Raw genomic sequence first — 22,145 nt, 5'->3', positions numbered from 1 at the left:
ATTGAAAACAACTAACTTATTAGAAAGAAATTAATAAATAATATTTATACATTTATATATATATATATATATATATGTTACGGGTGTATATTTATTTATCTGTAGTTATTGTCGAGTTTTAAAATATAAATTATGATATTTTTAGAAATATAGTTTGTAGTTATGTAATTTAATAATTTTAAATTTTAGTAGTTATTTGATATCTTTAATAAATAAATGAAAAAATATAATTTATTTTTTGAAGAATATTGATATATAATTAGTACAAACAAGTATTATTTTAAAGTAAGTCTATAAGTATTTTAAATATTTAAAAATTATTTGTTTTTTATTAACAAAGCAAAAGGGACTACCCTGTTCTTCTTCCTTACTACTAGAAAAAGTAGAATAGACATCAGGGATTTAACATCATTTAAAGTTACCACCCATGTAAAAAGTATTTTTTACATCACCTTTCACATAATCGATGTCTAACGTTTATTTGGACATCAATTTCTCCTTCAACCGATGTCTTAAGCTTCCCTTAGAAAAAATCCCGCCTCTTCCCCCCTCACATTGAACCAAAATTTTACCATGCCTTAACCAAAATTCATCCCCCGCCTTGAACCAAAATGACAAAAACATAAACTTAAAACTCAAAACATAAACTCACTAAAAATAAAAATTCTAAAAACATAAAACTAAACACACACATGACTTATCAAACACTTCCTCTCACTCATCGAACACATTCCCCTGAAGAACCCTAGCTCTATTCAGTCCCTTCAATTAGTTCTATTTTTACTTGTCTCAATCGCTAAATTAGCTAATCATCGTGTATTGCTCCTTTGTGCTCATCGTATGTTGCCCATTTGTGTTGTTCTTGCGGTACCGTGCCTGTATCATCTCCTCTATCTTTGTTGTGTGCCTCTATGTTCAAGTAGTTAGATTGTTTATCTGGTTTGATTGTTAATCTCTTAGAAATTGTTGATAGGTTTATTATTTACTTAGGTTTTAGTAATTGTATGTACTCACTGTTGTAGCAGAGACAACGCGATATTGAGTTTAGAGAGTCTGCTAGTGAGCAGAGGCAACGGTATTTTAGTTTGGATTTTGTATTCACATTTTGATGGACTGTATCGTTAGTTTATTTATTTCGTTGATTAAATGTCGTATAGAGTACGTGAAGCTGCAGGTAGGATTCCGTTTTCTTATGTAAGTGGAGTAGATGTTACAATACATTAATAGCTGATTGGTAAATTTTATATGATATGTAATTTGTCTCAGTACAGGAGAGGTTGAACCAAGTAGTAATGGAGAAAAAGAGGCAATCTAGATCAGGCATGGAAATAATGAATCTACTTCAGGTAATGGGTTGCTATTCAACAATCCTAATTGAAGATATAGTTTTTTTAAATGTCTTTATATATTTTGAATAGAAAGAAGGGCGGCAACATGGGACGTGGAATGGAAAGAAGGCTGGCAATAACTTCTATAAGAAATTGTATGGAGTTATTAGTATTAGTATTGCTATCAGGTGGATGCTTATGAGTCAAAAAATCAAGAGTTAGTTGCTGAGAACGTTGATTTGAGGGCATTATTACGGTCAATGCAGGTAATTTGTCCCACAAGAATTGATAGTTATTGTTTAAATGATATAATTATCACTTGTAGAGTGAATTTGATGGCAGTGTCTACTGTCTGGTATTCTCTTTATCAATGACAGACTAGTGTGCAATTCTGCTGACTATAAAATTTTGGTTACTAGTAGAGCTTTCGATAAGCTTACTATGTTTTGTAATAATTTTGTTTCTTACATTTTGCAAATCCAGTTGTTGTGTTTTCAATTTTGCGGGTCAAGTGAATACAGAGGTATTTTATATATTTTATTTTTCGTTAATCTAATATATTTTATATTGATGCTTGAAAGTTCTTGTTATATATAGGCCATTGTAATGTGTGTTGTGATTAATTAGTGATATTTCAGCCGGATATAATTGCCCCAGGAGTGGCTATTTTGGCAGCATTTTCACCAGCTGCTTCACCTTCAGACGACATCAAATACGATAAGGATCTCTGAAATATAGTATATTATCAGGAATTTCAATAGCATGTCCTCATGTTTCTGGTGCAGCAGCTTATGTAAAATCATTGCACCCCAAATGGTCTGCTTCAGCAATACAATCTTCCCTCATGACTACTGGTAATTTTTTTGTTTATTACATGATAAATTATCAAATTAAGCTGTGTTTGCATCAAACATTTTTCATCAAACAACTTAATATGTATGCCATGATCATTTTTCATCAAACAACTTAATATCTAGGAATGGGCTAGCTATTTATTAACCATTTTTTTATTGTGTTATATTTTATACATCTCTATTCCAGTTCTGTTCAAATCCTTTCACCAATCTGAATGTTTTCATGTTACAGATCATTTTCCGATCATGACTCATTTTCCGGTCATCACTGATACTGTATTATATAATTTAAGGTTAAGAAACATTGAATATTTCTCTTTGATCTTTTCATAGGACTTGCTCTGGGCATTAATTGGCTGTTATATCCCTAGATTGTGAGACATTGCCTGCTGCAATTTGTTTTTAAAATTGTCTATATTTCATATTTTCATCCTTTGCTATAATTCATACCGCGATGTATCTGAACTATGCGTGACAGTGGTAAACCAGAAGTAGAAGTACTAGTATTCCACGGGCCATTATGTATTTTTTTGTTATCCCATATTATTAGAATGAGCTAGCAACTCCAGCATGATGCACAAATGATTCACATTTAAGAATCATACGCCAGTGATTTGCATTTAAGATATGCACACAGTCTCGCACATCCCAAAATATTTTCAAGTCATGTGTGACTTAGCTATGCAACCATCGTTGCTGTGGCACATGCCAGATTTGTTTGATATATCGGCCAAACAATTCCTATACTCCGGGTATTGGTCTTCACCCATGTCTGCCCCCTAGTGTTAACAGAACCAGCTGTTAGTAATGTCACATTCCAAGGACATTCATCTATATATATAATAAAAAATCTCTGCTTATCAAATAGGCATAGGGGGTTGTGTTTTAAGACAAAAGGTTGTTTCGTTAGTCACTTGGTGGACAGGCTTGAGAAACAAGCTTCTTGGTGGTTTCCAGACGTGAAATGCACTGTTGGATACTAAACACTCACAATATACGTAACAATCTGGTTGTTTTCCCTAAATCGCGTACTGTGATAGTGTTCTATGTGCCCTGAGATTCTGTCTTATTAGCTGTTAAAATGTTCTTGTTTGTTTGGTTTAACGATGAAAATTCCTATGGAACCTTCAAGGGTCTGAATATGATCAATGATCATGGCATACATTTTGTTTGGTGAAATACATATTAAGTTTTGCGCTTGTAACTTCAAACATTTTGACTGTGATAAGTGGTTCCCCTTGGCATCAGATAATTATCAGCTGCAAATTCCTGATGAGGTCTTAACTGCATGTCTGCATATTTCTGCCTTTCTTTTCCTACTTCTGCTGGCTCTGTCATATACTCAATCGTTGTATTCTCTTCACTTTTAGATGCAAGTACAACCCCTTTCGAAGCTGCAGATAATGTAGACGATGGACCCTTAAGTTGCATACACTGAGAAGGCTCCGTAATCACTTCTCTGATATATTTATGTGTAAAATGAATCCTTTTTGCTAATGTTTCTTTGATTTTATTCTGGAATTTAATTTGTATGTCATACTCCAACCTTCAATCATCACCATATGTTCTTAATATTAAATCTGCCATAGTGATAATACTAGGAATTAGTACTAGACTACTAGTCCTATGTGTCAGCAATCAATTATTTTATATGTGCACATTTTATGATACTCTCATTTCCATTCCCCTGTACTTTCTCAGCTTATATATTCAAGCATGCTGAGAAGTCGTGTATTGTATTACTAAAAGCTGATTCAAGAGCAATTAAAAATGTAACACCCCAAAATCCGGGGTCGGGGATCCGGGTTGTCACGAGTTCCATTTCCCTTAACAACACCCAATCTTAATAAATAATCAACTACTCTGTACTGTGACCCCACCATTAAACACACACACCATAAGTTATAGCCTCAGAGATGAATATCCAAAAATAATCACAAGTCGTTTTATTCCACAATTATATGCCAATGCACCTTAAACAGGTTTCTGAATAAATTTACATTTTTTTGCCATTATTACAATTCATAAATATACATAAATCTGGTACATCAAAAGTTGAAGCCTAGCCTATTGGTAGTTCCTACCTCAGCTACAACGACATCAATGCCTATAGGAAGCTGAGGAACGTTACCTATCCGCTCGCGAATTGGGAGCTTGGTTCTGTTCATCTTGTCTATCTGATGTTGTGTGATGAAAGAAGAAAGCAAGGGTGAGCAGCAAGCCCACCAAAATAATATGTATAATGATTAACAATATATGAGCCTTCTCATAGTACTCATGAAAGTCTTGGTCAAAAGAAATGAACCAAGTTGATATCTTAATGCGATGAAGTCGCAAGATATTCAGTATATATATATACATATATACTTTTCAAAATATGGGAAGTCCTCTTCCATGCATAATACACACATAGTTCCAGTGTATAACTGTATAAAAATATCGTTGCAAGGTGATCTCATATATCTAACCTTGTCTCAACGTTTTTCTGAAAATCTTTGTCATGCATAAGATAATCATTTACTAGATATAAGTTTAAAAGATGAAGTTACAAGATACTCCAATATACTTATCTCTTTTACAAATACTACTTGAACTACCACCGTTCAAGTTATAATTAGTTTCAAAAGTTCATCACACTGATGAGACTACAAGATAAGACTTGAATAGATTCAATCTTTGAAATATTTTGAAGGAAATGAAGTTATGATATACTTCATTAAGTCCCGATATATATATACACCTATATATATACATACGTTTCCTGAAAACCTCTGTCATGTAAAGTATGAACAGAATTGCAATATCCAATAAATTTGGAAAGGAAAGAATTTTGGCATAAACCTGATATCTTGCTGATCAGGCAAAGATACCAATAAGTAACCTTTTCTACTAGTAGATGGACGAATTCCCCACTGGTCATCACCCTGGTCGCAATAGGACCTTATGCTGGACTGCCACTCAGCCACTTATGCATTTGATGGACTCCCACTGAGCCACTTACACTATCATGGACGCCCACTGAGCCCATGTTGCTTATGCCGACTCGATAGATGGACTTACTTCCCAAACGTTGGGTAAGTAATCAATTCATTTACCAAAACTGCAACCTTGTTGCAAATATAAAATACACCATAGAGCCGGATCCCTCAGGTTTTGAGCGAGTATTTAAATCCCCTTTTTAAAAGGAAGATCTTAAATATAAAAATGAGTTTTGGGATCCGCTCTAACTTTTAAAAATCATTTTGAAGACTCGAAAACACTTTAAAGAGTGTTTGGAGTAATGCTGATTTAATAAGATAAATCAGTCCCAATGTATTTAGAAAATATCTGAATATTATTATTTAAATAATATTCCCATAAAGAATAATCTTTATACAAATAATTGAAGTAGAAGTTGTAAGACTTATACTTGAAATGAGTATTAAATAATCAAAGATATACTTATACGAAGGTACTATCTTTATTTGAATAATCAAAAGTAAGTTTGATTATCGAACATTATTCTTTAATAAAATAAAGAATATTATTAAATAATAAGCGGAGTCATAATACCTCGAATGAATATTATAAATAATATTCATTAAATAAATAAAGGAGTCATACATCCTCAAATGAATATTCAATTAATAATCAATAATAATATAACTGAGTCATAAGCCCTCGAATGAATATTCGAAATAATATTCAATAATAAAATAAAGGAGTGATAAGTCCTCAGATGAATATTCGAAATAATATTCAATAATAAAATAAAATTAACGTTATCGAATATACCTTATTCGATTAATAGTTTTGAAAACTATAACCATATATATATAAAAATATATATATTATACTCGGGAACATCGACTCCCGGTTTAGAAATATGTTCGCCTTTTGATCCCCTATACTAAGGGTAAACTCAATACCGCTTATCTCTAGCATAGGTATTATGCAACTGTAAGCATTTTAACCAACAGATATATAATCCAAGAATATGAAACAGGCATGCATATATACCATATCACATGCTACAATATATCGCAAGAATTTGCTAATAACAATCATGCACTTATCACAAGATAATGCATATACATATATTTACATCACAACAACAGTATAACGGGTAGAAAACTTGCCTGAGCGACTGGGGGTTACGAATGGCTCGGGATGAGTCTGGTAACCTATAAGCAACAAGTAAGTTGGAATTAAACCAAAGTCACTTGTAAATCTATACTCTAACCAACTCAGACTCTAACGCTCGTTTTGCACTTACTGATTCTCTTAAGTCACTCGAGTACCCTCGGCTCCACCATTTTTAATAATTTAACCATTACGAGTTTTAAGGCAATTCCTTCGCAAGTGTCTTACCAACTGCCTATTACACCTTACATAAATGTTTCATACTTCAATTAGTCCTTTAAGGTCTTTAACCTATGTTTCAAAGTAAGGCGAGGGGTAAGGGTTCGTTCGCGAAACGTCGTTACTTAAAACGACCGTTTCTCCTAAACCGTTCATCGGAATCAAAAACGAAGCTCATAACATGAACTATCTAAACATGGCAATGGTCAAAACCTAGCAGTGAGTTTAAGGGTTCTGATGTTAAGAACAAAAACAGTCTACGGTAAATCGGGCATTACGACGGCTATGTTTACGCGATTTCCCAAATTTAAACCATTCCAAAACAACCCATAATCAAGCCACAATCACATCCCAATCCAAACTCCATCCATACCACATCATAACAGCCCCAATCAATTCAATATTAACATTTATACTTATGCTTAAGCTTGAATTTAACTATACCTAAGTTCTTTTAACCAAAACAACAAGATTCACCATCCATTTCACTACCACTCCAACCCAAATTCTAAACCAACAAGCATTAAGCTACTATATCACCATAACAACTAAAATCATCCTATTTAACAAAGTAAAGCTAGGGTTTGGAGATGATATACCTTCCTTGAAGTGGTGTGAGTAGCTAGGAAGCCTTAAGAAGCCTTGAGATGACTTAGGGATGCTTGGATCTTAAAGGAAAAACAAGAAAATCAAGTTAAAATTCTTGAAGTCACTATTCATTGTCTTCTTCATTGATTTCTTGAAGAAGATTGTGAATGATTTGGAGGCTTAAACTCATAGAATAGCCATAACTATGCATAAGGAATACTAGGGAATTATCTTACCAATTTAGGAAGCCTTGAACTTGGATTTTGAAAATTCTTTTCTTTGAAATAGTAAAAAGTCGAGAGTAAAGCTTGGAGAAGATGAAATGTTTTGTGTTTTTGTTTTGATTTTTTTTGGTTGGTTGCTTATTTAATTTGTTTTAGGCTAATTACCAAATTAACCTTGGTTTTGTATGGTTAATATTCCACCACATTTCCTTCCTTCTTATGTCATGCTTGCATCACTTTGTGATGTCATCATCCCTCCTTTGTCCTCTTTCTATTGGTTGGATAACATCATCCCCACTAATCTCTTTGATTAGCTTCTAATTGTTTGCCTAATGACCGCTGATCTGTTATATGGTTCGCTCAACTTTCGTTTTCGTTTTCGTTTATCGTTTGAGGGATCATACCCGGGATCTTATTACTTAGGTTCCCTTAACCTTTCTCAATATATTATATTCCTTTTATGACCCTCTCTTATAATTCTTTAATTTAAATCCTTTTTATCCTGTTACCTTACACTCAATTCTTTCCGTATCTAGTGGATTTCCGGGAAAAATTAAAGTATTCGGAATTGGATTCTGACGATCTTTACATACACTTATATACCATATAGAGTACTAATAAAATCTCAGAATATCCATAACAGAATCCCTACATAGTGGGGCATGAAAAGTTTTCTCATTCAGCAAAAACACTATTCATAAGGGTTTCAAAAATTTCCAAAAATTGGGGTTATTACAGTCTCCCCTCCTTAAAAGGATTTCGTCCCGGAATCAGATAGAAAATGAATAGGGATACTGTCTTAGCATTGCACTTTCTAATTCTTGAGTAAATTTTCCCACATTGTGGTCCTATCACCAAACTCTGCCTAGTTTGATAACCCTTCTCCTAAGCACTTGTTCCTTTTCACTCTATAACCCTTCCTGGTTGCTCCATATAGGTTATGTCTGGTCGCATGCCTATGCGCTCATATGCCCCTATTTATCTGGCATCCGAATTACACTTCCTTAACATTGATACGTGAAACACGTTATGACTTGCTACATGTTCGGGGGTAGGGCTAGCTCATATGCTCACTTCCCAATATGTCTTAATACCTCAAAGGGTCCAACAATTCGTGGGCTTAGCTTTCCTTTCTTTCCGAACCTCATCCATCCTTTCCAAGGGAATACCTATAACAGCACTAGGTCCCCTACTTCCTATTCCTTGTCCTTTCATGTCAAATCAACATACTTCGTGTTCCCATCTTGGGCTACTACCAGCCGTCCTCTGATTAGATCTATTATATCCTTGGTCCTTTGGACTACTGAGGGTCCGAGCATCTTGCGCTCTACAACTTCATCCTAATATAAGGGAGATCGACATTATCTTCACTCAAGGATCTCATAAGGCGACATCTCGATAATGACATATGATCTATTGTCGTAAAAACTCAATCCGTGTTAAGTGATCATTCCAATTTCTTTCAAGTCTATTGCACAGACTCTCATCATAGCTTCTAGCACTATGGCTTTTGCTTCTCAATACCCATTCTTTTCCAGTTTGTAGTCATTACTATCTTCCGTACATAATACTATACTGGTTACACTTTTGCTCGTTAGCGTTCTATAACCTTTTAATAACCACGTCAACCTTAGTATCACGAACGCGTTAGAATCGGAATACCACCGTACTGATACTACTTCCTTTAGCTGCTTCCATCTTCGAAAGCTTGGTCCTTCATATAGAAGTAAAAGAATTTATTGAGAGATCACTATGATCATGAACACTTGTTATATCGCATAGTTAGTACAGAAGGTGGCCAGCCTTTAGTACTTGACAAGCAATTAAATAATAGACGGTATCCTACTAGGCTTCTATCACACAGATAGATAGACATTCGGCAATACCTCCCCTTCTGGAAGGGTTGTTCTTCTCAGCTTATATGAAATGAAAAGAAGAGAAAAGAACGAACTGAAGAGAATTGTATATACGTAAAAAAAAATTATTGCCATAAAATATCTGGCTTGGAATCTACCTCTGAACTATAGAGGTTTGATATAGTAGAACAAAACATATGCGTATATATATCAACATCAAGTATTATCGCATCGCATTTCACATGCTTAAATATTTTTGCTATTTCGTCCATCATTCTATGGACCCATGCTCTTCCTCGAGCTTATACACAATCACCTTTGAAACTCCCTCGACATCGAAAATCGAATCTGGGATCTCATTCTATATATCACCGTTACTAGGATTCTATGCTCGCACCGCAACCTTCCTCATATAGTAATACGACTCTCTATTGATAAGAAGGAATAAATATTCAATATGTAGATACTCTACTTAATTAGTCTATCAATGATAACTTATACACTACCACGACCCGATTAGTGGTACTTAATCTCAACATCCATTCCAATACAACTCTCATGGTTGTAATCAGCTCATTACTCGCAGAATCATTGCTGCCTTACTATGGTCCACCACTGACCTACTGTCATCATTCACTTTCCATGAAATCTTAATATCTAACCATACGGAGTCCATATATGTCGTATAAAATTCTTCTAAGGAGGTAACCTAATCACCATTCATGATTCATGAAGAACACTCCTGATCCTGACATACATACATGACATGAAGTAGATAAAATTGCAGAAGAGTTTCAGTCAAAGCAACGATAGCAGGTGAATACCATTCTTAATCGTATGCCTTAAATAGAAGACTTAACTCAAGGTTCGTTTAGTCCTTTTTTTGAAATATGGTCCTGGATTATTCTCAAGATAGTACCTTCTGAGATAGATAGCCCGCTCATGGCGATTACACGAATTAACCTTTACCAACCACTATTATGGTTGGGTATTGCACAGTCATCAGAAGGAATGTCAATCTTCCAAAACATAATACAACCTGCATAACTTTAACCATCATCACTGTATTCCTTTGGCACAAGCGCCTATAATTATCCTCTTACCTTTAAAGTGTCGGCCACCTCTTTGGCCTTTCCTGATAGTAAAATTTCCTTACAGTCAATGTCATTTTAACCACCTCCAAATAAATTTTCTACCTTATTTCAATCACAGCTTATGTGAAGATGTTTTCCTTAAAATCTGATGAGTAAAAAAAAATTACCATTTTTCCATAAGTTATTGCCTCAGTCTTTAGAGGTTAATCACTGTCATGACTGACTCTCAATCATAATTAGAACATCTTTTATCTTAAGTCCTAATTGCCCTGAACAATTTTGACCATTACTGGTTCAATCCATACCTTCTCGTGGTTTAACACGTGCCTCACTTGGCATCAATATAATTACGTCATATTTCCTTTATCAACATTTCTATTCTTGAAAATTTTGAATTTTACCTTTCTCCTTGTAAAACCTCTAAGGTTATCCTTGAATCGTTCCTCCTGTATTCCCTAGATACAGGGCATATCAAAATACCATTTACTAATACTAAAACCATTGTTTATATACTTCTGAAAAATTTCTCCACTGATTCTTAAAGGTTGTTGTTACCTTAACCCTTTCCAAATCATACTGTCAAAACTCATACTATCCCTATTAAGGGTGAAATGCCAACCTTTATGCATTCCCCTTGGATTCGTTTTAAGTTACCGATGTTCTATCCTTAATTCCACCTTTAAAAAGGTACATGCATCCTTCCATGGATAAATCAAGTCATATATCCCTGATAAGGGTATCTTATTCAATCATTCCCACCTCGATAGTATATGCCTAATTTTCACAATAACATCTGTATTCAAAATGAGGTCAATCAATATGGCCTCCAAAAGATAACAACGGTTATCCGCTTTTCTTGCCTAATTTAGTAACGATAACAAGGATGTTCTGGAAGATATTGGTTGTGTTCAACGTGAACTTCTATTTACTAAATCCTCATTTACTTTTGTTGTTTATCTCCACAGTCATCTCAATGATGAGATATCTTTTATACCTGGAGTCTCCCTTTCTGGGTATCAAACCACATGTGTTATTTACACTTCACATTCTTGAAGGTCACTTCCTTCATCCAATTTCCTAATTTCTTACTTTCTTGTCTCCTCAGTCTATTCGCGTCTCATTGTTTATCCTTCGAACTATCTCAAGGTTTCCTTGAATCCTCCCAACTTAAAGGGGGTACAATATATATATATCTCTTATGCCTTCAACCATCAACTTTAACTCATGGTGAATCACCCTCCTCATGAAAATTACATACCTTTCTATTTCTATTACTATGAGTCTTTAGGGTTTCCCCATACCCACTCCCTTATCATTCCTCAAACTCTATTGCCTTTATATTCCTTTCCACTTCAGTTACTTTTTATTTTCCTTTCTCTTACAATCATTTCATGAACCCACTAATCATTGACTTCGAACATTACGTCATTCTGGGATTCGTGTCCTCAGAACGAATCTTGACAGCTTCTACAATCTTAGATTCATAATTCATCATACTCGTCCGCCTTTGTTCTGGCTCTAAAGCTTTTACATTATCTCCATAACCTTGGGAATTACTTTCCCGAAAACAATTGGCTGAACTTTAATCAGTTTATTATAATCTCTTGCTCCGTGCCTTCCTTGGCCTTTCACCAGCGGGTGGTCTCTCTCTTAGGAGGGTAAGTGACAAAAACAGTCTTTTGTGGTTCGTCAATCATTTAGAATCTCAAATGATTCCTCTATTTCCTTTAGCCAGGCTCTTGCCTCGACTGGGTCAACCTGTTCCTTGGAACTCTGAGAGCTTAGCGACTTAAAGGTCATGAAAGAATTTCCTACCGCATTGATTCTTCAAGGTGGTGGTTGGGGATAATAGTCTAAGTTCTTTTTAGACAGGTCCATGAATTGCCGTATAGGAGTACCGTCTCGGGTCTCCTTTCCTTACTCGACTTTCTGTTTCCTTAGTATGAAATGTTTCATCCTTCTCCCATAATCAGGGTTATCCTACATGTTTTTAATCCTCATTTTCCACTTCATTATGTTATGGGTTCCTTCTATCTTGATGGCGACCTCCCTGACTATCACGTTCAGGGTTTTGCTCTAAATCTTATTCCTCAAACTAGCTTTCATCTAAGATCTCATCTTTAAGCTCTTGAACATTTGGAACCCAAATTCTATAGGAATACCTCATTATTCCTTTCTCATCTTTCTCGGTATTAATCTTTTATCTAATTGTTGGCTTTTTGCCTTCCTTCATCACTTTTTCTGGCATAATATGTTCTTTTCCAATAATTCAGACTGTGTTGCAATCTCAAACAGCTTTTCGGTATCGGCTTCGGTTACCTTCATATCTATTTCCATTTTCTCAAAATCTCTTATCAACTCTCCCAAAGACATTATCATCTTGAGTCTCTCCTTTACACTAAGGGCATCAGCCACCACATTGGCTTTCCCCGAATGATAAAGAATCTCCCAATCATAATTCTTGATTAGCTCTAACCGCCTCCTCTGGCGTATGTTGAGCTCTTTCTACGTGAAAATGCACTAGAGCACTTATGGCTTGTGTAAATCTCGCACTTCTCTCCATACAAGTAGTGCCTCCAATATTTAGGGCAAAACTATTGCCACGAGCCCAAGCTCATGGGTGGGGATATCGAATTTTATATTCCCTTAATTGTCTTGACGCGTACGCGATTACCTTGTTGTGCTGTATAAGAAGCACCCTAATTCCTTATGCGAAGCGTCAATACAAATCACAAAATCTCCTTTTTCCATCTGGCAATGCCAACATAGGGGCCATCACCAATCTTTGCTTCAGTTCTTGAAAGCTATTCTCGCGTTTCTCTGTCCATTCAAACTTCTCAGCCTTACGAGTAAGCCGCGTTAAAGGGGCTACTATCTTTACAAACTTGAACGAACCTCTGGTAGTGACCGGCCAATCCTGCCTCTGGGAGTTGCCCTAACCACGGTCATCAATTCCTCAGTGGTCCTTTATTCATTCTTGTCAGAATCCTTCACGGGATCCTCCTCAGCAACAATCCCTTCTAGGACAACATCCTCAACCGCTACATCCTCAATATCAACATCATCCGGTCCTGCGTTAGGACGCTCTATCGGATCCACAATCCGATCTCCAATTAGTAATAAAACATCATCGCGCTGTTACTCCTCAACCTCAGGGTTCGGAGTCCCGCTACCATATATGATAATGAACTACGCTTCTATTGCTACATTTATAAGGGTTCCCATAAGGGTTTTAACTGTCGGTACTACGTTAGGTAGCCCGACTATGAACTTGGCAAGAGTTATTATTATCTTAGTGAACTTATTATCTTAACGTCACATCATCTCTGAGGTTTATAACGCTTAGCTCTGATACCACTTCTGTAACACCTCCAAATCTGGGGTCGGGGATCCGGGTTGTCACGAGTTCCATTTCCCTTAACAACACCCAATCTTAATAAATAATCAACTACTCTGTACTGTGACCCCACCATTAAACACACACACCACAAGTTATAGCCTCAGAGATGAATATCCAAAAATAATCACAAGTCGTTTTATTCCACAATTATATGCCAATGCACCTTAAACAGGTTTCTGAATAAATTTACATTTCTTTGCCATTATTACAATTCATAAATATACATAAATCTGGTACATCAAAAGTTGAAGCCTAGCCTATTGGTAGTTCCAACCTCAGCTACAGCGACATCAATGCCTATAGGAAGCTGCGGAACGTTTCCTATCCGCTCGCGAATTGGGAGCTTGGTCCTGTTCATCTTGTCTATCTGATGTTGTGTGATGAAAGAAGAAAGCAAGGGTGAGCAGCAAGCCCACCAAAATAATATGTATAATGATTAACAATATATGAGCCTTCTCATAGGACTCATGAAAGTCTTGGTCAAAAGAAATGAACCAAGTTGATATCTTAATGCGATGAAGTCGCAAAATATTCAGTATATATATATACATATATACTTTTCAAAATATGGGAAGTCCTCTTCCATGCATAATACACACATAGTTCCAGTGTATAACTGTATAAAAATATCGTTGCAAGGTGATCTCATATATCTAACCTTGTCTCAACATTTTTCTGAAAATCTTTGTCATGCATAAGATAATCATTTACTAGATATAAGTTTAAAAGATGAAGTTACAAGATACTCCAATATACTTATCTCTTTTCCAAATACTACTTGAACTACCACCGTTCAAGTTATAATTAGTTTCAAAAGTTCATCATACTGATGAGACTACAAGATAAGACTTGAATAGATTCAATCTTTGAAATATTTTGAAGGAAATGAAGTTATGATATACTTCATTAAGTCCCGATATATATATACACCTATATATATACATACGTTTCCTGAAAACCTCTGTCATGTAAAGTATGAACAGAATTGCAATATCCAATAAATTTGGAAAGGAAAGAATTTTGGCATAAACCTGATATCTTGCTGATCAGGCAAAGATACCAATAAGTAACCTTTTCTACTAGTAGATGGATGAATTCCCCACTGGTCATCACCCTGGTCGCAATAGGACCTTATGCTGGACTGCCACTCAGCCACTTATGCATTTGATGGACTCCCACTGAGCCACTTACACTATCATGGACGCCCACTGAGCCCATGTTGCTTATGCCGACTCGATAGATGGACTTACTTCCCAAACGTTGGGTAAGTAATCAATTCATTTACCAAAACTGCAACCTTGTTGCAAATATAAAATACACCATAGAGCCGGATCCCTCAGGTTTTGAGCGAGTATTTAAATCCCCTTTTTAAAAGGAAGATCTTAAATATAAAAATGAGTTTTCGGATCCGCTCTAACTTTTAAAAATCATTTTGAAGACTCGAAAACACTTTAAAGAGTGTTTGGAGTAATGCTGATTTAATAAGATAAATCAGTCCCAATGTATTTAGAAAATATCTGAATATCATTATTTAAATAATATTCCCATAAAGAATAATCTTTATACAAATAATTGAAGTAGAAGTTGTAAGACTTATACTTGAAATGAGTATTAAATAATCAAAGATATACTTATACGAAGGTACTATCTTTATTTGAATAATCAAAAGTAAGTTTGATTATCGAACATTATTCTTTAATAAAATAAAGAATATTATTAAATAATAAGCGGAGTCATAATACCTCGAATGAATATTATAAATAATATTCATTAAATAAATAAAGGAGTCATACATCCTCAAATGAATATTCAATTAATAATCATTAATAATATAACTGAGTCATAAGCCCTCGAATGAATATTCGAAATAATATTCAATAATAAAATAAAGGAGTCATAAGTCCTCGGATGAATATTCGAAATAATATTCAATAATAAAATAAAGTTAACGTTATCGAATATACCTTATTCGATTAATAGTTTTGAAAACTATAACCATATATATATAAAAATATATATATATATATATTATACTCGGGAACATCGACTCCTGGTTTAGAAATATGTTCGCCTTTTGATCCCCTATACTAAGGGTAAACTCAATACCGCTTATCTCTAGCATAGGTATTATGCAACTGTAAGCATTTTAACCAACAGATATATAATCCAAGAATATGAAACAGGCATGCATATATACCATATCACATGCTACAATATATCGCAAGAATTTGCTAATAACAATCATGCACTTATCACAAGATAATGCATATACATATATTTACATCACAACAACAGTATAACGGGTAGAAAACTTGCCTGAGCGACTGGGGGTTACGAATGGCTCGGGACGAGTCTGGTAACCTATAAACAACAAGTAAGTTGGAATTAAACCAAAGTCACTTGTAAATCTATACTCTAACCAACTCAGACTCTAACGCTCGTTTTGCGCTTACTGATTCTCTTAAGTCACTCGAGTACCCTCGGCTCCACCATTTTTAATAATTTAACCATTACGAGTTTTAAGGCAATTCCTTCACGAGTGTCTTACCAACTGCCTATTACACCTTACATAAATGTTTCATACTTCAATTAGTCCTTTAAGGTCTTTAACCTATGTTTCAAAGTAAGGCGAGGGGTAAGGGTTCGTTCGCGAAACGTCGTTACTTAAAACGACCGTTTCTCCTAAACCGTTCATCGGAATCAAAAACGAAGCTCGTAACATGAACTATCTAAACATGGCAATGGTCAAAACCTAGCAGTGAGTTCAAGGGTTCTGATGTTAAGAAGAAAAACAGTCTACGGTAAATCGGGCATTACGACGGCTATGTTTACGCGATTTCCCAAATTTAAACCATTCCAAAACAACCCATAATCAAGCCACAATCACATCCCAATCCAAACTCCATCCATACCACATCATAACAGCCCCAATCAATTCAATATTAACATTTATACTTATGCTTAAGCTTGAATTTAACTATACCTAAGTTCTTTTAACCAAAACAACAAGATTCACCATCCATTTCACTACCACTCCAACCCAAATTCTAAACCAACAAGCATTAAGCTACTATATCACCATAACAACTAAAATCATCCTATTTAACAAAGTAAAGCTAGGGTTTGGAGATGATATACCTTCCTTGAAGTGGTGTGAGTAGCTAGGAAGCCTTAAGAAGCCTTGAGATGACTTAGGGATGCTTGGATCTTAAAGGAAAAACAAGAAAATCAAGTTAAAATTCTTGAAGTCACTATTCATTGTCTTCTTCATTGATTTCTTAAAGAAGATTGTGAATGATTTGGAGGCTTAAACTCATAGAATAGCCATAACTATGCATAAGGAATACTAGGGAATTATCTTACCAATTTAGGAAGCCTTGAACTTGGATTTTGAAAATTCTTTTCTTTGAAATAGTCAAAAGCCGAGAGTAAAGCTTGGAGAAGATGAAATGTTTTGTGTTTTTGTTTTGATTTTTTTTGGTTGGTTGCTTATTTAATTTGTTTTAGGCTAATTACCAAATTAACCTTGGTTTTGTGTGGTTAATATTCCACCACATTTCCTTCCTTCTTATGTCATGCTTGCATCACTTTGTGATGTCATCATCCCTCCTTTGTCCTCTTTCTATTGGTTGGATAACATCATCCCCACTAATCTCTTTGATTAGCTTCTAATTGTTTGCCTAATGACCGCTGATCTGTTATACGGTTCGCTTAACTTTCGTTTTCGTTTATCGTTTGAGGGATCATACCCGGGATCTTATTACTTAGGTTCCCTTAACCTTTCTCAATATATTATATTCCTTTTATGACCCTCTCTTATAATCCTTTAATTTAAATCCTTTTTATCCTGTTACCTTATACTCAATTCTTTCCGTATCTAGTGGATTTCCGGGAAAAATCAAAGTATTCGGAATTGGATTCTGACGATCTTTACATACACTTATATACCATATAGAGTACTAATAAAATCTCAGAATATCCATAACAGAATCCCTACATAGTGGGGCATGAAAAGTTTTCTCATTCAGCAAAAACACTATTCATAAGGGTTTCAAAAATTTCCAAAAATTGGGGTTATTACAAAAAAGTATTTTATGCTTAGGATTTTTTTGTACAATACAACAAAACTATAACCTCTGATACTGATTAAGAGAACATAAAGATCAAACATGTAAACAAGTAATACCTGAACCTCAGAATGATGCCAGAGAAATTCTTTTCTATTATTCATTAATCCACCTTCTCGTACGTATAATTTATACGCCCTGTAAATTAAGCATACATCATTATTCACATTTATTATGAAATTTATACAATACATTATGCAAAGTTGCCAATATAGTTTGAGTTTACTTACTGATATTAAGTGCAAGTAAATTAATCCTAAGCATTTTACTTGAGTTTGATAAATAAATCATTTAGCAAGAAGAGTTGTCTGAGACATCTTTATGTTCTCTTAATCAGTATCAGAGGTTATAGTTTTGTTGTATTGTACAAAAAAATCCTAAGCACAAAATACTTTTTAATTGCTCTTGAATCAGCTTTTAGTAATACAATACACGACTTCTCAGCATGCTTGAATATATAAGCTGAGAAAGTACAGGGGAATGGCAATGAGAGTATCATAAAATGTGCACATATAAAGTAATTGATTGCTGACACATAGGACTAGTAGTCTAGTACTAATTCCTAGTATTATCACTATGGCAGATTTAATATTAAAAACATATTGTGATGATTGAAGGTTGGAGTATGACATACAAATTAAATTCCAGAATAAAATCAAAGAAACATTAGCAAAAAGGATTCATTTTACACATAAATATATCAGAGAAGTGATTACGGAGTCTGCTCAGTGTATGCAACTTAAGGGTCCATCGTCTACATTATCTGCAGCTTCGAAAGGGGTTGTACTTGCATCTAAAAGTGAAGAGAATACAAAGATTGAGGATATGACAGAGCCAGCAGAAGTAGGAAAAGAAAGGCAGAAATATGCAGACATGCAGTTAAGACCTCATCAGGAATTTGCAGCTGATAATTATCTGATGCCAAGGGGAACCACTTATCACAGTCAAAATGTTTGAAGTTACAAGCGCAAAACTTAATATGTATTTCACCAAACAAAATGTATGCCATGATCATTGATCATATTCAGACCCTTGAAGGTTCCATAGGAATTTTCATCGTTAAACGAAACAAACAAGAACATTTTAACAGCTAGTAAGACAGAATCTCAGGGCACATAGAACACTATCACAGTACGCGATGTAGGGAAAACAACCAGATTGTTACGTATATTGTGAGTGTTTAGTATCCAACAGTGCATTTCATGTCTGGAAACCACCAAGAAGCTTGTTTCTCAAGCCTGTCCACCAAGTGACTAACGAAACAACCTTTTGTCTTAAAACACAACCCCCTATGCCTATTTGATAAGCAGAGATTTTTATTATATATAATGGCCCGTGGAATACTAGTACTTCTACTTCTGGTTTACCACTGTCACGTATAGTTCAGATATATCGCGGTATGAATTATAGCAGAGGATGAAAATATGAAATATAGACAATTTTAAAAACAAATTGCAGCAGGCAATGTCTCACAATCTAGGGATATAACAGCCAATTAATGCCCAGAGCAAGTCCTACGAAAAGATCAAAGAGAAATATTCAATGTTTCTTAACCTTAAATTATATAATACAGTATCAGTGATGACCGGAAAATGAGTCATGATCGGAAAATGATCTGTAACATGAAAACATTCAGATTGGTGAAAGGATTTGAACAGAACTGGAATAGAGATGTATAAAATATAACACAATAAAAAAATGCTTAATAAATAGCTAGCCCATTCCTAGATATTAAGTTGTTTGATGAAAAATGATCATGGCATACATATTAAGTTGTTTGATGAAAAATGTTTGATGCAAACACAACTTAATTTGATAATTTATCATGTAATAAACAAAAAAATTACCAGTAGTCGTGAGGGAAGATTGTATTGCTGAAGCAGACCATTTGGGGTGCAATGATTTTACATAAGCTGCTGCACCAGAAACATGAGGACAGGCCATTGAAATTCCCGATAATATACTATATTTCAGAGATCCTTATCGTATTTGATGTCGTCTGAAGGTGAAGCAGCTGGTGAAAATGCTGCCAAAACAGCCACTCCTGGGGCAATTATATCCGGCTGAAATATCACTAATTAATCACAACATACATTACAATGGCCTATATATAACAAGAACTTTCAAGCATCAATATAAAATATATTAGATTAAGGAAAAATAAAATATATAAAATACCTCTGTATTCACTTGTTCCGCAAAATTGAAAACACAACAACTGGATTTGCAAAATATAAGAAACAAAATTATTACAAAACATAGTAAGCTTATCGAAAGCTCTACTAGTAACAAAAATTTTATAGTCAGCAGACTTGCACACTAGTTTGTCATTGATAAAGAGAATACCAGACAGCAGACACTGCCATCAAATTCACTCTACAAGTGATAATTACATCATTTAAACAATAACTATCAATTCTTGTGGGACAAATTACCTGCATCGACCGTAATAATGCCCTCAAATCAACGTTCTCAGCAACTAACTCTTGATTTTTTGACTCATAAGCATCCACCTGATAGCAATACTAATACTAATAACTCCATACAATTTCTTATAGAAGTTATTGCCAGCCTTCTTTCCATTCCACGTCCCATGTTGCCGCCCTTCTTTCTATTCAAAATATATAAAGACATTTAAAAAAAAACTATATCTTCAATTAGGATTGTTGAATAGCAACCCATTACCTGAAGTAGATTCATTATTTCCATGCCTGATCTAGATTGCTTCTTTTTCTCCATTACTACTTGGTTCAACCTCTCCTGTACTGAGACAAATTACATATCATATAAAATTTACCAATCAGCTATTAATGTATTGTAACATCTACTCCACTTACATAAGAAAACGGAATCCTACCTGCAGCTTCACGTATTCTATACGACATTTAATCAACGAAATAAATAAGCTAACGATACAGTCCATCAAAATGTGAATACAAAATCCAAACTAAAATACCGTTGTCTCTGCTCACTAGCAGACTCTCTAAACTCAATATCGCGTTGTCTCTGCTGCAACAGTGAGTACATACAATTACTAAAACCTAAGTAAATAATAAACCTATCAACAATTTCTAAGAGATTAACAATCAAACCAGATAAACAATCTAACTACTTGAATATAGAGGCACACAACAAAGATAGAGGAGATGATACAGGCACGGTACCGCAAGAACAGCACAGATGGGCAACATACGATGAGCACAAAGGAGCAATACACGATGATAAGCTAATTTAGCGATTGAGACAAGTAAAAATAGAACTAATTGAAGGGACTGAATAGAGCTAGGGTTCTTCAGGGGAATGTGTTCGATGAGTGAGAGGAAGTGTTTGATAAGTCATGTGTGTGTTTAGTTTTATGTTTTTAGAATTTTTATTTTTAGTGAGTTTATGTTTTGAGTTTTAAGTTTATGTTTTTGTCATTTTGGTTCAAGGCGGGGGATGAATTTTGGTTAAGGCATGGTAAAATTTTGGTTCAATGTGAGAGGGGAAGAGGCGGGATTTTTTCTAAGGGAAGCTTAAGACATCGGTTGAAGGAGAAATTGATGTCCAAATAAACGTTAGACATCGGTTATGTGAAAAGTGATATAAAAAATACTTTTTACATGGGTGGTAACTTTAAACGATGTTAAATCCCTGATGTCTATTCTACTTTTTCTAGTAGTGGGGAAGAAGAACAGGGTAGTCCCTTTTGCTTTGTTAATAAAAAACAAATAATTTTTAAATATTTAAAATACTTATAGACTTACTTTAAAATAATACTTGTTTGTACTAATTATATATCAATATTCTTCAAAAAATTAATTATATTTTTTCATTTATTTATTAAAGATATCAAATAACTACTAAAATTTAAAATTATTAAATTACATAACTATAAACTATATTTCTAAAAATATCATAATTTATATTTTAAAACTCGACAATAACTACAGATAAATAAATATACACCCGTAACATATATATATATATATGTATAAATATTATTTATTAATTTCTTTGTAATAAGTTAGTATGTTTTCAATTTTTGTTTTTTAAAATATTTTTTTTAAAAATACTCCCTTGGAGATTAATTATCGCACAATACTTGTACATATCTATTCTCTACACAATTATATATATTATATGATTAATTTTCATTATAATATACAACATAATTAATGTAGGTAAAGATGAAAATTATTATTTATGTTTAAAAAAATTAGAGTAAATTACAGAGTGTTGGTCGTACTTTACATCGATTTTCAAAATAGTTGCCAAAGTTTCAAATTTTCAAAATAGTGGCCAACTTTTCTTTCTGCTTTTCAAAAAAATGGTTGTCGTCAACTCCCGTTAA

General features: G+C 34.3%; 1 long non-coding RNA gene across 1 annotated transcript; it reads right to left on the bottom strand.

Moving 5' to 3' along the window:
* Positions 1 to 18,498: 18,498 nt before the first annotated feature.
* On the bottom strand, positions 18,499 to 20,574 carry LOC141716984 (uncharacterized). The gene is made up of 5 exons (XR_012573477.1): positions 20,498 to 20,574; positions 20,248 to 20,423; positions 19,991 to 20,030; positions 19,660 to 19,875; positions 18,499 to 18,727 (listed from the first exon to the last, which is right to left on the bottom strand). It is a non-coding gene; the product is annotated as an uncharacterized LOC141716984 (long non-coding RNA).
* Positions 20,575 to 22,145: the final 1,571 nt, after the last annotated feature.

This window comes from Apium graveolens, chromosome 4 (genome assembly GCF_009905375.1).
Source record: "Apium graveolens cultivar Ventura chromosome 4, ASM990537v1, whole genome shotgun sequence".
Taxonomy (NCBI): domain Eukaryota; kingdom Viridiplantae; phylum Streptophyta; class Magnoliopsida; order Apiales; family Apiaceae; genus Apium; species Apium graveolens.
This window is presented reverse-complemented; position numbering and strand designations above follow the sequence as displayed.